This window comes from Herpailurus yagouaroundi, unplaced genomic scaffold (assembly GCF_014898765.1).
Source record: "Herpailurus yagouaroundi ecotype Mexico unplaced genomic scaffold, PumYag 188, whole genome shotgun sequence".
Taxonomy (NCBI): domain Eukaryota; kingdom Metazoa; phylum Chordata; class Mammalia; order Carnivora; family Felidae; genus Herpailurus; species Herpailurus yagouaroundi.
In genome coordinates this window covers 28,172,863-28,185,988 of record NW_024412419.1, presented here as the reverse complement: position 1 = coordinate 28,185,988, position 13,126 = coordinate 28,172,863, and the positions used below count along the sequence as shown (strand labels likewise).

The following is a 13,126-nucleotide window of genomic DNA, read 5'->3' as shown; positions in this document are numbered from 1 at the left end:
CCAAAGGTTTAAAGATTTGGATCTTGATTATCTTCCTAATCGTGTCTCTTACTACTCCTTTCAATATGTTCTTACTTCTTAATATAATTTTATAAGAGACTCTTTTTTTAATGTTTATTCATTTTTGAGAGAGAGAGAAGAATGGAGCATGAGCAGGGGGGAGGACAGAGAGAGATGAAGACACAGAATCTAGAGCAGGATCCAGGCTCTGACCTGTCAGCACAGAGCCCAACGTGGGGCTCAAATTCACAAAGCATAAGATCATGACCTGAGCCTAAGTAAGATGCTTAACTAACTAAGCCAACCAAGTGCCCCAATGAATATAATTTTATGGTTATTACTTGTCTATCCCTGGGCCTTTTCTCACCTTATTCTCCCTTCTAGATGGATCATTAGACTACTCTCTTTCTGTCCAAATCCTTGTGATATTCTTACCTAACTTGAAAATTCCTTGGTTTTACTCTTGTATTTTACTCCCAGTCTTTGTAATACTATGTATCATAGGACTATTTTTGTCCCTGTGGCATAATTACAGCTCATCCACTTTATTCATTCCATACATTCCTACTAGGTGCTAGGTACCATGCTAGGCACTGGACCTTTGGTACTGAACAAAAACAGACTTGGCTCCTGATTTCATGGTATTGTTTGTTAGTGAGCCTTCAGAAATAAACTAAATAATGGCAGAAACAAATGCACTACTACAATCATAATGAGTGAGATGTACAAATGCCATGAGATCCTAAAATAGTAAATGTGACCCAGTCAACAAGATTAGAGAAGGCTTGCCTACAGAAATGACACTCGAGAGGATGAAATCTGAAGAACTGCTTCAAGTTTATTGGATAAAGAGGGTGGGAAAGAGAGTTTCTGGCAAAGTGCCTGTATTGGAAGGGAAACAGACAAGAAATAGGAACTGAGAGGCGCCAAGGTTGATGGAGCAGAAAAATAGCAGTGTGCTGTGCAGAAAAATGGATTTGGGAAGTTGGGGAGTGGCCAGGCCATAGATGGCCTTCTAGGACAGTGGTTCTCAAGCAGTTAGTCTCAAGAGCACTTTACTCTCTTAAAAGTTAACCAAAACTTCAAAGAACCTTTGTTCATCTGTGCATTAGATCTATCAACAGTTACTGTTTTATAAATTAAATCTGAGAAATTTTTAGTGTTTATTAAAATAACAAAAACAGGAGCACCTGGGTGGTCCAGTTGGTTAAGTGTCTGACTTCGGCTCAGGTCATGATCTCAGGGCTCATGAGTTTGAGCCCCGCATCGGGCTCTGTGCTCATAGCTCAGAGCCTGGGGCCTGCCTCAGATTTTGTGTTTCCCCTCTCTCTCTGCCCCACCCCCACTCACACTCTGTCTCTCAAAAATGAATGCCATTTTTTTAAATAACAAAAGTAAATGTATTACGCATTAACATGAATAGTATGATATTTATTTAAATAAAACACCTATCTCAAAACAAAAAGGAACTAGAGAGAAAGGAGTGATAGTTTTATATTTTTGCAAGTCCCTCTAATGTTTGCCTCCATAGAAGAACTGGATTCTCACATCTGCTTCTGCATTTGTTCTGTTATAATATCATAGGTCAGGTTGCCATGGAAAATTCCAGTCCACTGAGAAAGAATGAGTATAACAAACCATAGTATTATTAAGAAAATAATTTTGACCTTGTGGAACCCCTGAATAGATCCCTAAAGGACCTGAGAATAGCTGTTCTACATCACGGTAATAGATTTATGTCCTATACCGTGTAGAGAGCATTACAAGGAAGCAAGAAAAGAGGTGGGTGGATGAAAGCAGTAGCATTTTGTAACATTTAGTGAGACTGGTAGCTCAGACTAGCGTGTTTCACACTTATAGAGAAGGTGGAAAATTCCAGTTAGGAGATTTAATGGACAACACTTGGTGATAGATCTGATAAGGAAAAAGAAAGAAAGAGCTGAAAAGGATGCATTCTAGCCTTCTGGTTTGTACTACTAGGTAGATAACTGGACTCTTCACTGAAAGAGGAAACAGAGAAATAGAAACAGTCTTGTGCAGCACAGTCACAGATTTAGTTTGGCCAAGTTGAGTCTGAAGTGCTTTTAAGTTATCCCTCCCAAAATGGCAAGTAAACTGTCACCTATATATGCCTAGAGCACAGAGTACTGGCCTTGGCTAAACAGAGACATGTGTGAGCCCTGTCCCTATGATGGCTGATAAAGTATATGTTTGCTTAGGGGAAAATAAAGAGAAACTAAAGTGCAGAACCAAGCGTCAAGGAATTCCTAAATGTAATGATTGAGGTGAGGAAGCCATATTAGTAATGCAAAAAGGAGGCAGTGTAGCCACTGAGCTAGAGGGAAAATCAGGAGAGTATTCTCTTCGGGAATAACCATTGAAGTAAGTCTCCTGAGGAAGATAGGATCCAAGTTAACATTTCGTTGTTGTTTTACTCCACTATCACTTTGGAAGCAAAAGTACCATGGACCTAAAGATCCGATTATATGAGAATGGGACTAAATTCAAATATAAGCAACTGTGCAGAACCTGGCTGGTCAGAAGCTAGAAGGGAGATTTTCTGATTGGGAAGCAGTGTTTCTGGCAGACAGTGCTTGCATTGAGTCACAGGTCAAATGTTACCTAAGAGCTAGTCATTATATCTGGTTACAGAATGCAGGTAAGAGAGATTATGTATGCTGTACTCATTTACTCAATTCTTCAAAAAAGCCTTAGGGAGAAAAATCATATGAAGATGTTCCATCTTTGACTAAGTGTAGAAAGTTTTTCAGGGCTTTAGAGAATCTGAGTACCTGATCATTGCATTTCTTATTAAAAAATTAATATGTGTTAAGATTTTCTTTCTTTTTTAAATTTTTTAAAAATTTATTTATTTGACAGAGAAAGAGAGAGCAAGCAGGGGAGAGGCAGACAGAGGGGGAGAGAGAGAGTATCCCAAGCAGGCTCGGCACTGTCAGCATGGAGCCTGATGAGCGGCTCGAACTCACAAACCATGAGATCGTGACCTGAGCTGAAACCAAGAGTTGGACAGTTAACCGACCACCCAGGCACCCCAATATGTTTTAAGATTTTCTTAAATTCATTTAGAATTTGGGATCTGATGCAAGCTGGAATGTTCCCCTTCTGAAATTCTTTTAGTAAGAAAAATGTCTCAGAAAACAAATGTATTCGATCCTTTGGGAATAAATGAATTTAATGTAAATTACAGTAAACAATATTGATCAAAAAGAATAGGGTCAAAAGAAAGAAAAGGTGGAGGAGCAAATAGCTGAGAATGTCATTTCTGCATAGCAAAGGAATATCATAGGGTAACACACTAGCTGACTTAGAGCAGCAAATATTTTAGCACATCAGCCATGTGACAAGTAACATGACAGATACCTCAGATAAAAATATGAAAACGAGAACATTTATACTCTGGGGATAGGAATGTGTAAATGCATGACTCCAAAACAACGTGGCTAGTGCCATATTTTTCTTAGTCTTTTTCTTTCTGTTGATGGAAGGAAAAGACACAAGGATTTCAAACTCTCTGAGACATAATGAGGTATTGAAAAGGCAATGGAATGAGAAGAAATGGAGAAGCCTAGCACTCATACTAGATGAAGTTACAGTATGGCTTATTAAGGCCTACCAAAAATAACATCAAAGCTTTAGAGAAACCTAGGTATTTTGACAACAAATTAAGCCAGCAGAAACAGAAAAGTTGGAGGAAATGTTGCCTATAGTTTTCATTTGGGTTAATTGACAACCAATTCAGCAAACCAGACCAAACAGACTATTGGTGGTAGCTATGACAGAGAAATGAAGGCAGTTATTAAAAGAAGCCAAAGGTATTTGTTACCAACTTGCTTAGAAAGTCACTTCAGACAGCTTCTTCAAATAATAATTCCGCGTCACTGAATGAAAAAAACAAAGTTAGCAAGGTTTAATTGATGAAACAGAATCTGTACAAACATATCATTTTAGTCCTAAGTATTTTTATTTTCTTATATATTGCCTTAAGTTACTAGGTTAAGCTCTCTTTAAAAAGGATTCACTTTTGCTGAAGATGTATTTTTGTGAAAAACTAATGTATTTAAAGTGTTGTTCAGTCTTTCTATGTGTGATACAATATACTAGCTATTGATGATATTAACAGCAACTCAAACATGTGACAGGTTTATTCACCTTTTTGAGCTGCTAGTAAGGAATGGATGAAGGCAACCCTTTCCTTGGGTTGCAAAATGTCTTAACGGTGATGTATCACCCAGGGTATTGTTAATATGTTCAATATCAGAATTTAGGAAGAAATAAAATCAGTGCACATGTCAGAGATACAGCTCTTACGCATACCCTTGGATTATTGCTACAGATCAGGAACAAATGTAACTTTGCTGAGTCACCCAGCTGGCCACTTGCACAGATCTCCTCTGCTTCTGTGATATCCTAGTGCAGCGCATTTTACAGAGCCAGGAATATGAGAAGAGGCCACAAATGTGTAGACTTGGTCGCTCAAATAGAACAAGATTTATGAATGTGAACACTTACCTGAGAGTTTCAGTTCAAATTCAGCCCATGACCTAGTCACAATACAGCCATCAAGGGCTCAGCCCACTGTGTGTAGGCAACCAATAATGGGAGGAGATAAATAGGACAATGGCAACATGTGCAAAGTGTTCCTGGGGCAAATGTAAGAGCAGCAAAGTGACCTAGAAAGAGGGTAAATCAAAAAGGAAATGCTTGAGCTATGTTTTAAACACTTAATAGACATTTTGCAAGAAAAGGAAAATGAACAAAGCACACTAGGTAGGGAGACAAAATCATCAAAGGCACAGTCAGGTAGAAGAGAATAGGATATTTGTGAACCGACAATCATTTGACATGGATCAAGTGGACATTTGGAATGGGACTGGAAGAACAAGAGCCTTCAAAGGCTGGGTGAAAAACGCCCAAAGATGAAGGTCCTCAGATGTCACACAAAGGCATTTGGATCTATGCTATATCCACTTGCAAAGGAAAGATTTTAACAGTGAGCCCCTATTTTTTAAAATGGTACCTTTGTGAGAGTTTAATACATAAAAACGAACACAAGTGAATGAAGATTGGGGTTCTGAGACCACATTTATTGCTCTCCTTAACCCCAGAGGGGACAGAGAGGAAAGGGGGGCTGGGGGCCAAGCAATGCTGAGGAGGTAGAATGAAGCTGTCCCATCCTTCAGACACACCCACGCAGCAAAACCACAACCACAAAACCTGCAACTGCCTTCCCACAGGAGGTGAGGCAAGGCTTCTATGATCATCCGACCTTCCTTCTACTCGTCAACATTACCTACCAGTAGCCACTACAGACGACTCTTCACCTGTCTGTCCTTTACAAGTGGTTTGATAGGAGTCCCACATTAAACCACTTCTTATTCCACACACTTCCTGTGAGATCACATCCCCTCTCATGGTTTAACAAAGACCCAAATGTCAAAGATTCCCCAAAACATGATCTCTAATCATGATATCTCACCTGAGATTCCAACTGGGCTTTTCTACTTGGCTGTCTTCTACATCTCCGACCCAGAATGCTAAAATTGTAGTCTTAGAAAGGATTAGAAACATCTGCCCCTCCATGTCTACATTTTACAGATGAAAAATATAACCCAGAGATATTTATTGCTCTGTCAGATTGTCTTTCTCCTCAGTGTCTGAAATGGGAACAGAACCCAAATGCCCCAACTCATATTTCTTCTTTCCCCCATTATTTAATTCGACTGTATGCATTGACTCCAGGGATGGGCTGTATTATGGGGACAGCACTGAGCTAGGCACATTAGGGAATATAACAATGAGTAAGACACTTCAAGCAGCTTATAATCAAGTACAGAGAGTAAATATGTACCGTAACACAAGGCAAAATAGAAGTGCTCCATGAGAGCTATAGAGAAGAGCTAAAGGGTCCAAATGAGGGCCAGTTTGTGTTTGGTTTTGTTTGTATTTTTTAATATGTGTTACACATTCATATGCTTCTTACATGAATTTAGCTATATTCCTAACCATGTCTGCTTTACACACCAAGCATACGGTTGGCATGCACATGTTCCCTCCTCAAAGGAAAGCCACAAATTAACTTCAGGATCATAGATGGAGCTTTGTGTATTTTCTTGCCCCAAACGAACACAAAGTCATTAACTTCTCCGAGTCTGGGGAAATCCTGGGGTGAAGACAGATACAGAGAGGCAGTAAAGCAATTTGAGCCCAGAGCGGATGGCGTGTTGCAGAAAGCGCACAGTGGATCATGCGACAAGCTGTCAGGCCCGCTTCCCACACTGCGGCAACACCTCAACACAGCCTTACATTCAGAAAACAACCTGTTTGTTTATTTCAACCGCATTGGCTGTGAGAGAGAGCCTCAGTCTTGGAACTGCAGCATCCACAACAGTTCTTTCTGTCTCTTCTTGGACTTCTCCAGGTTTGGAACTCATTAGGGAGGCAGAGAGAAATGTAGAGCTCAGGAAAGTGAAATGCGTATCACTAGGAACCTTTTCAATTTGAGTTTATAGAGAGAATACCTATTAGGAAAGATGTTACTGCGTGAGATCCCTGAAGTCCTCTTATGGACTGTGAGCAATGATAATAAGGAACAAGAGTTCAGCACCATCCACTGAGAATCTCAATTTTAATAGGAGTCTGATTGGCATTTTCCTAGGTTATACCCTCTGGCTCAGAAAAGGGAGGAAAATTATGACGGTGAAAAAGCAGCATCCGCCCTCCCAGGGTCCTCCACAACTCTTGTACCTGCAAAATTCAAAGCAGCAGAAAATGATCAGAGGTGCATTTCCAGGTCTGTAGGAGAGCTAGAGGGAGAAATTGCCTCAAGTCACAGTGAAAAGACTGGAAAATAAACTTCCGAAGGGACACTATCGGCAAGAACTCTCAACAATTATCCCTTGCAGCATCAATATATGCAACATATTTATACAGAGACACCACAAAACCAGAGGACTAAGAATTCCAAGAGGCAGCATGGTAGACAGCAGAGAGTTTCAAACCTTAATGAGAATCAGAATGCCCTGGAGACCTTTTTAAATTGCAGCCCTCATTCAGTAGATCTGGGGTGGCGCCTGGATTTGGCATTTTTAAGGAGCTTCTAGGTGACCATGCAGGACCCGTGGACCCATGGACCACACCATGAATATCGAAGAGAAGTAAAGTTCATCACATTAAAAACTGAGATTGCCCTCCCCTCCTGTCTGTCTGCCTCCACCACACACACACAGCCGGCCACAGTACTTACACACTTCTTAATCTGCACCGGAAACCTTACCTCCCTAGGTCTCTACTCCTCTAAAATGGGATACTAATTATATGCCTAAAATTGAGTCCCATTGAGAAATAATGTATATGAAAATGCTTTAATTATAAAACAGTGTAAACAAAATGTATTGTTATTTGAGAAAACAGAACTATGAAATTTCTCACCTTAAAAGAAAAACCACAGAGGATGATAATGGTTAGTATACAAAGGTTTCATTTTCTTTTCATTCTATTAAATGCATTTTTTAGAGAGAGACAGAGACAGTGCGAGGGGGTCGGGGGGGAGGAGCAGAGAGCGAGGGAGACAGAGAATTCCAAGCAGGCTCTGCACAGAGTGGGACTGCGAACCCACGAAACCATGAGATCATGACCTGAGCCAAAACCAAGAGTTGGAAACTTATCCTACTGAGCTACCCAGGCACCCCTCAAAGATTTCATTTTTAAAATACTGAAATTAAATCGCTCTCCATCTCTGAAGACAACAGCTATAAGCTTCTATGGCAGTGGTTCTCAAACCTTGCTGCCTATTAAAATCACCCAAGCCTTGAAAAAAATATTTTAAAGCTTAAAAAAAAAAATACTGTTGTGTAGGCACTTTCCAAATCTTGCCCTACAATTCTGATGCAATTGGTCTAAAGGGGGACCCAGACACCAAGTGATTTTTTTTAAGAACTTGGGTAATTTTAATATGTAGTCAATGTTAAGAACCACTGGACTTTGAGAGGAATGCTCACTGTGCAGAGCCAGCTGGGAAAATCAGGGAAAGTTGACTGGGTGGCAGTAAAAAAGGAAAACGAGAGGTCTGGACAGGCATCTGTGTCAGTGTATACACGCTTACTGAGGGAAAACTGGTTTCTCCATTGAAAAGATATTCAAAGAAAATGGGAGAAGCTGGTGAGGGTGATAATAAGGCTTATCTCACTATTCGTTGTGAGGATCAAACGGGATAATGTCTGTGAAGGCACTTGAATGTCTGTTAAGTACTATAAAAAGTATGATTCCTCAAACAACTCTTCATACCAGATTCACCTTACCAGGTCCATCAAACAACTCTTATACATAGAAGAGAATGAGATGTAACTGTCAAAGAGGGTCCCTTTAAAGGAGTCTCTTAAAGCATTCACCTCCTAATATAATGTGTTGCAACCTGATAAAAATTATGGAGGAATCTGTGTGCTCTAAGCTAAGTAAAACCTCTGATTATTGTCTGCATTTTTGTTGTTGTTGTTCTTGACTTAAGGATTACTCAGTTCTTTGCTGACTAAGTACTCTTGAAATTTCGGTTTTGAAACAAAAGCAAGTTTTTGTGAGCCTCTTAAAAATAAAGAAATCTTTCAGTGCCTTGCAAACAAAAGTGAGGTGTAGCACATCGACAAATTTACATAACAAGCAGATATTGAAAATAAAAATCCAATAGAAGAGAAAGTACCTACCCAAAGGCAGGGTGTGTGGAAGAGGTAAGGCAGTATTCCCTGGTTTCCACTGTGGCACAGAAAGATCACAGCTCTTTGCCCATGGCTATCTAAGAAAACATGACAGGCCCTTGTCATGAAATGATCTTGGAAGGAAAGTCTCTCAGGGGTGTCAGAGACTCTGAAGCATGGAAAACATAATAGCGTTGAGAAACAAACCAGCTAGTAGGGCAAGTCTCATTGGGGAAGAAGCAAAAACTCAAAAAATATAAAAATATGACAATTTTATGAAATTCGAGGTGTGATTGCTTTCTTCTTTGTGGAATTGAAGGATGTATGCTTGGTAGTGCAGAATAAACTGTGAACAGTTAATAGCTATTAAAACATTGTAAGGTGAATGGAAAGTCCACAGCCACCTAAGATAAAAGGCTGTGGCTGAGACATGTAATATATGTACACACTAAAGCCTGGGAGGAAAAGCTAGGGACAATGTTTCCCTGGGGAATTGGCACTTACAGAATCACCCATGTACACTCGGGAACTTAGGAAGCCATTCCCATGCTTGGGGCAGAATACACACTCATAAAATACCAGAGGAGGACCTAAGCTTTCACCTTCGGCAGATCTTTAGGCTCACTGCAAGCAAGAAGTGAAGGCTAGGACAAAGTTGTACGTGACCTGGCTAAGTGTTAAAGAAGTGCCACAGCACAGAACCAGTCTGCAAAGACTGGGATAGGGGTGTGTGTGTGCGTGTGTGTGTGTGTGTGTGTGTGTGTGTGTGTGTTTGAGCTCCTGGATTTCGAGAAAATCTCTGTCACAATACTAGCTAAATAGAGCTAAAAGAACAGAGACCTCAGTGAGCACACACAACAAGGAATAGAGTTATTGCAAAACTAGGTTGGAAAAGTAACTAAACAGATGATCTGATCTCAACATTCAACAATCAAGACATAGAAAACCCTGAGGAAGAAGACTAATCTTATTTCTAAAACTAACACATCATATTTAACTTTCTAGTTTTCAACCAAGAAAAATCACAAAGACTACAAAGAAACAGGGAAGTATAACCCATTCAAAGGATGGTTGTATGGGTGGATGAATGGATGGATGGATGGATGGATGGATGGATGGATGGATGGATGGATAATACATATATACAACATACATACATGCATACATACATACATACATACATACATACATACATACAAATAGAAACACTCTCTGAGGAAGCCCAGCCATTGGGTATACTAGACAAAGACTATATCGACTGTCAAAGAAGAACAATGCTTGCACGTATAAAAACAAGTCAGTATTTCAGTATTATTTCTAGAAAAGAGCTTTGAATTGTTTTGAGCCAGGGACTGAGGCTTTCAAGTTCTGCATCATATTCACGTTTAAGTGTCAACTAAGTCCTTAAGAATAAAAATGTTTGAGGCAGGTGTTACCAGATGAATTGACCATCTCTAAAGACTGTCTGGCTAGATAACCTTTGATAAGCAGAAACATCTTTTCTTTTTAACTTTTTAACGTTCATTTTTGAGACAGAGAGAGAGAGAGAGAGAGAGAGAGAGAGAGAGAGAGAGATAGTGTGAGCAGGGAAGGGCAGAGACAGAGGGAGACACAGAATTCAAAGCAGACTCCAGGCTCTGAGCTGTCAGCACAGAGCCTGACATGGGGCTCAAACTCACAAACGCTGGGATCATGACCTGAGCAGAAGTCAGATGCTTAACCAACTCTGCCACCCAGGCACCCCGATAAGCAGAAACATCTTAAATAACTACCCTCATGTGTCTGCTTTGCTAAGTGATGAATGACTTACAAAATGTTTCCCTAATGTCTTGAATTAATTCAACTGTGGAAAGTTGTGCTACAAAGTAATTCTGACTCTGCCCACAAGAAAAAAATAACTGGAGCCTGGGTGGCTCAGTCAGTAAAGAGTGTGACTCCTGATTTCAGCTCAGGTCATGAACTCACAGCCATGGGACTAAGCCCCGCATCAAGCTCTGAGCTGAGTATGGAGACTGCTTGGGATTCTCTTTCTCTCCCTCCCTCTCCCTCTCTCTCTGTCCCTCCCATGCTCATTCTCTCTCTCTCTCTCTGAATAAGTAAACATTTACAAAAAATAATTATATATTTAGGTACTTAGTACATACTAGGCAATGTATTAAATATTCTACATGGATATTTTCATTAGAACTCTCTGAAATATATTTATCATCCCCATTTTACTGATGAGAGAAAACAGTCTTAAAGTTGAAAAATTAACCAAAAAGCTTACAGATAGGTTGTGAGAGACTAGAGATTTGAACCAGACTACAATTTGCCTTCCTCCAGAGTTCACCCACACTTGGCCACCTGCAGTGTCTCCCAGATGCTGTAGATTGGAGGCACCCAGCTAATTCAGAATAGTTTTTAAAACTTTATCTGTGCTTTTTAAGAAGGTAAAACTCAGCTTTCTTATATTTGATTATCAAGTAAAAATATATCAAGTCCATAATTCAGGCAATCCTCTGGATGTAACATCTGACATTTAACATAATTAACATCAGACACATTCAATAATAAAGACTATAAAGAACACCGTAGATGTCTGCCAACCGGAATATTTTTACCTTACAAATATGTGACTCTCTAACTACTCAAAGTTTACCACGTACATATGTTCTCCACTTCCAGAACTAAAGAAAACCCCAACTGGCTACTATAGTTAATTCCTTGCCTTCCATTTAAAAAGGAAAAGAACAAACCTTTCAATTTTAAACAAACTTCTAGTAGTCCATACCTTTCAGATAGGTTGGTTCAGCTGAAAATTTGAATGACCTTTCAGTAATTGACATCATAAAAGTAAAGTAAAGGATATAAAAATATATGGCACATGTATATACCTGATGCAAAATTATTGAAAAAGTAGAGTAGCACAACGAAGTAATAAAAACGAGCAATTGTTATGCCTAAGTGGCTTGGAAAATCCTTGGCAAGGAATTTAGTGGTAATAGATCTAAGGTTTTCATTCTGAAACTCATGATTCTTGCTTTTTCACCTTGATGATTTAAAAGTCCTAAATGAGAGACTGGATAAGGATAGCTGTGGAGAGAACCAGAGAAGGAAGTGGGTACAAAGAGAGAAAGAATGAGGAACTACTGAGAACAGAAACTAACCTTTACTTTTCAAGGGGAAAGCAAGCCCAACACCGAATGAGGGAAACCTCACTGGAGAAAGCATGCGGCACACAAAAGTGAAGAACGGAGGTGGTTAATGGACAGAATGACTCATCTGATGTTGGATTTTTCTAGCAAACAACATTGCTAAATCACGCATATTTTGTTCTGTGAGTGTCAAGAGAATACAAAGACAGTCTAAATCCAACAACAAAAATCATTGATTCCAAAAGAACAGATGGAAACCCATGAGTTTTATTTAGTACTGAGGTCACATTTCTAAAATCTTAACCTGCCTGGAAAAATAAAAATAAAACCCAATGTACTGAAGGACTAATCCTAGTATTCAATCACAGCTTTGGACGGTTTTGCTTACATCTCATATTCAACTCAGCAACTTCCAAATGTGTCACATTGCCTTGGTTTTACCTATCCTTGTTACCCAGGGACATTTGGGCAGGTATGAATAATCACCTAATCTCAATCCACTGTGCTATCGAGAAACTAAAGTCTTTATCCTACTGATGAGTTTTCAAGCTAACTTAGGAGAGCTTATAATTTTGATGGTTTCAGCTGAACATTACCTCATATTTTCATCTAGACCTTTATAATGCAATGGAGGTTTCCCAGTTTTAAGAAACACAATATATATGAATGCAAGTCACGTCCTTCCCCCTTCCATCATTTTGTCCATCAACCTTGAGCTAAAAAGCCTGAGCTTTACTGCAGAATGATTGAGGGACTGTGTAGAAGAAATCACAAGTGAAAGAACACTTACATAAGGATACTTACTCTATAGCACAAACAGAATGAGAGTTCCAGATTTGTGCAGATCTAGCCATGTTGCCATATTTAATCCCATTGTAAAGTACTTATCACCACATTCTGTAACTCTAGTATATTGGTGAAGAAGACAGGCAATCACCAAGGAAGGAAGTAACAAAGGAAATGTTTCCTCATTGCCTTCTAAAAAGAAAGATAAGCAGTCAAGCCAATTGCAGCATTAATTTTCCAACTCCTTTTAGATATTCCAAATTTGAATTCAGGCAAAATAACATTTAAATTTCCCCTAAATTAGGTGACTTCTGTTTACTGTCCTGAATCTTAGAGATATAACATTCTCTCTGAGGAATTCCTTGTTGGAAGATGACGACCAGCGCTCACTCTTGGTTGTCTACACTACAGGCAGATGAGACAAAAGGCTCTTCCCTCTTCTAGAAGGGGAGGGCTGCACCCAGATTTAGCTGCCCAAGGCTCCAATGGCCCCCA

General features: G+C 39.6%; 1 long non-coding RNA gene across 1 annotated transcript in view; it reads right to left on the bottom strand.

Moving 5' to 3' along the window:
- The window catches only part of LOC121044331 (uncharacterized), a 33,057-nt gene extending 20,238 nt beyond the window's left edge, over positions 1-12,819 (bottom strand). The window contains exons 1-3 of the long non-coding RNA XR_005797251.1: positions 12,650-12,819; positions 4,531-4,691; positions 3,849-3,899 (exon numbers count right to left, since the gene is read on the bottom strand). This is a non-coding gene — a long non-coding RNA (uncharacterized LOC121044331). The remainder of the gene's footprint in view (positions 1-3,848; positions 3,900-4,530; positions 4,692-12,649) is intronic.
- Positions 12,820-13,126: the final 307 nt, after the last annotated feature.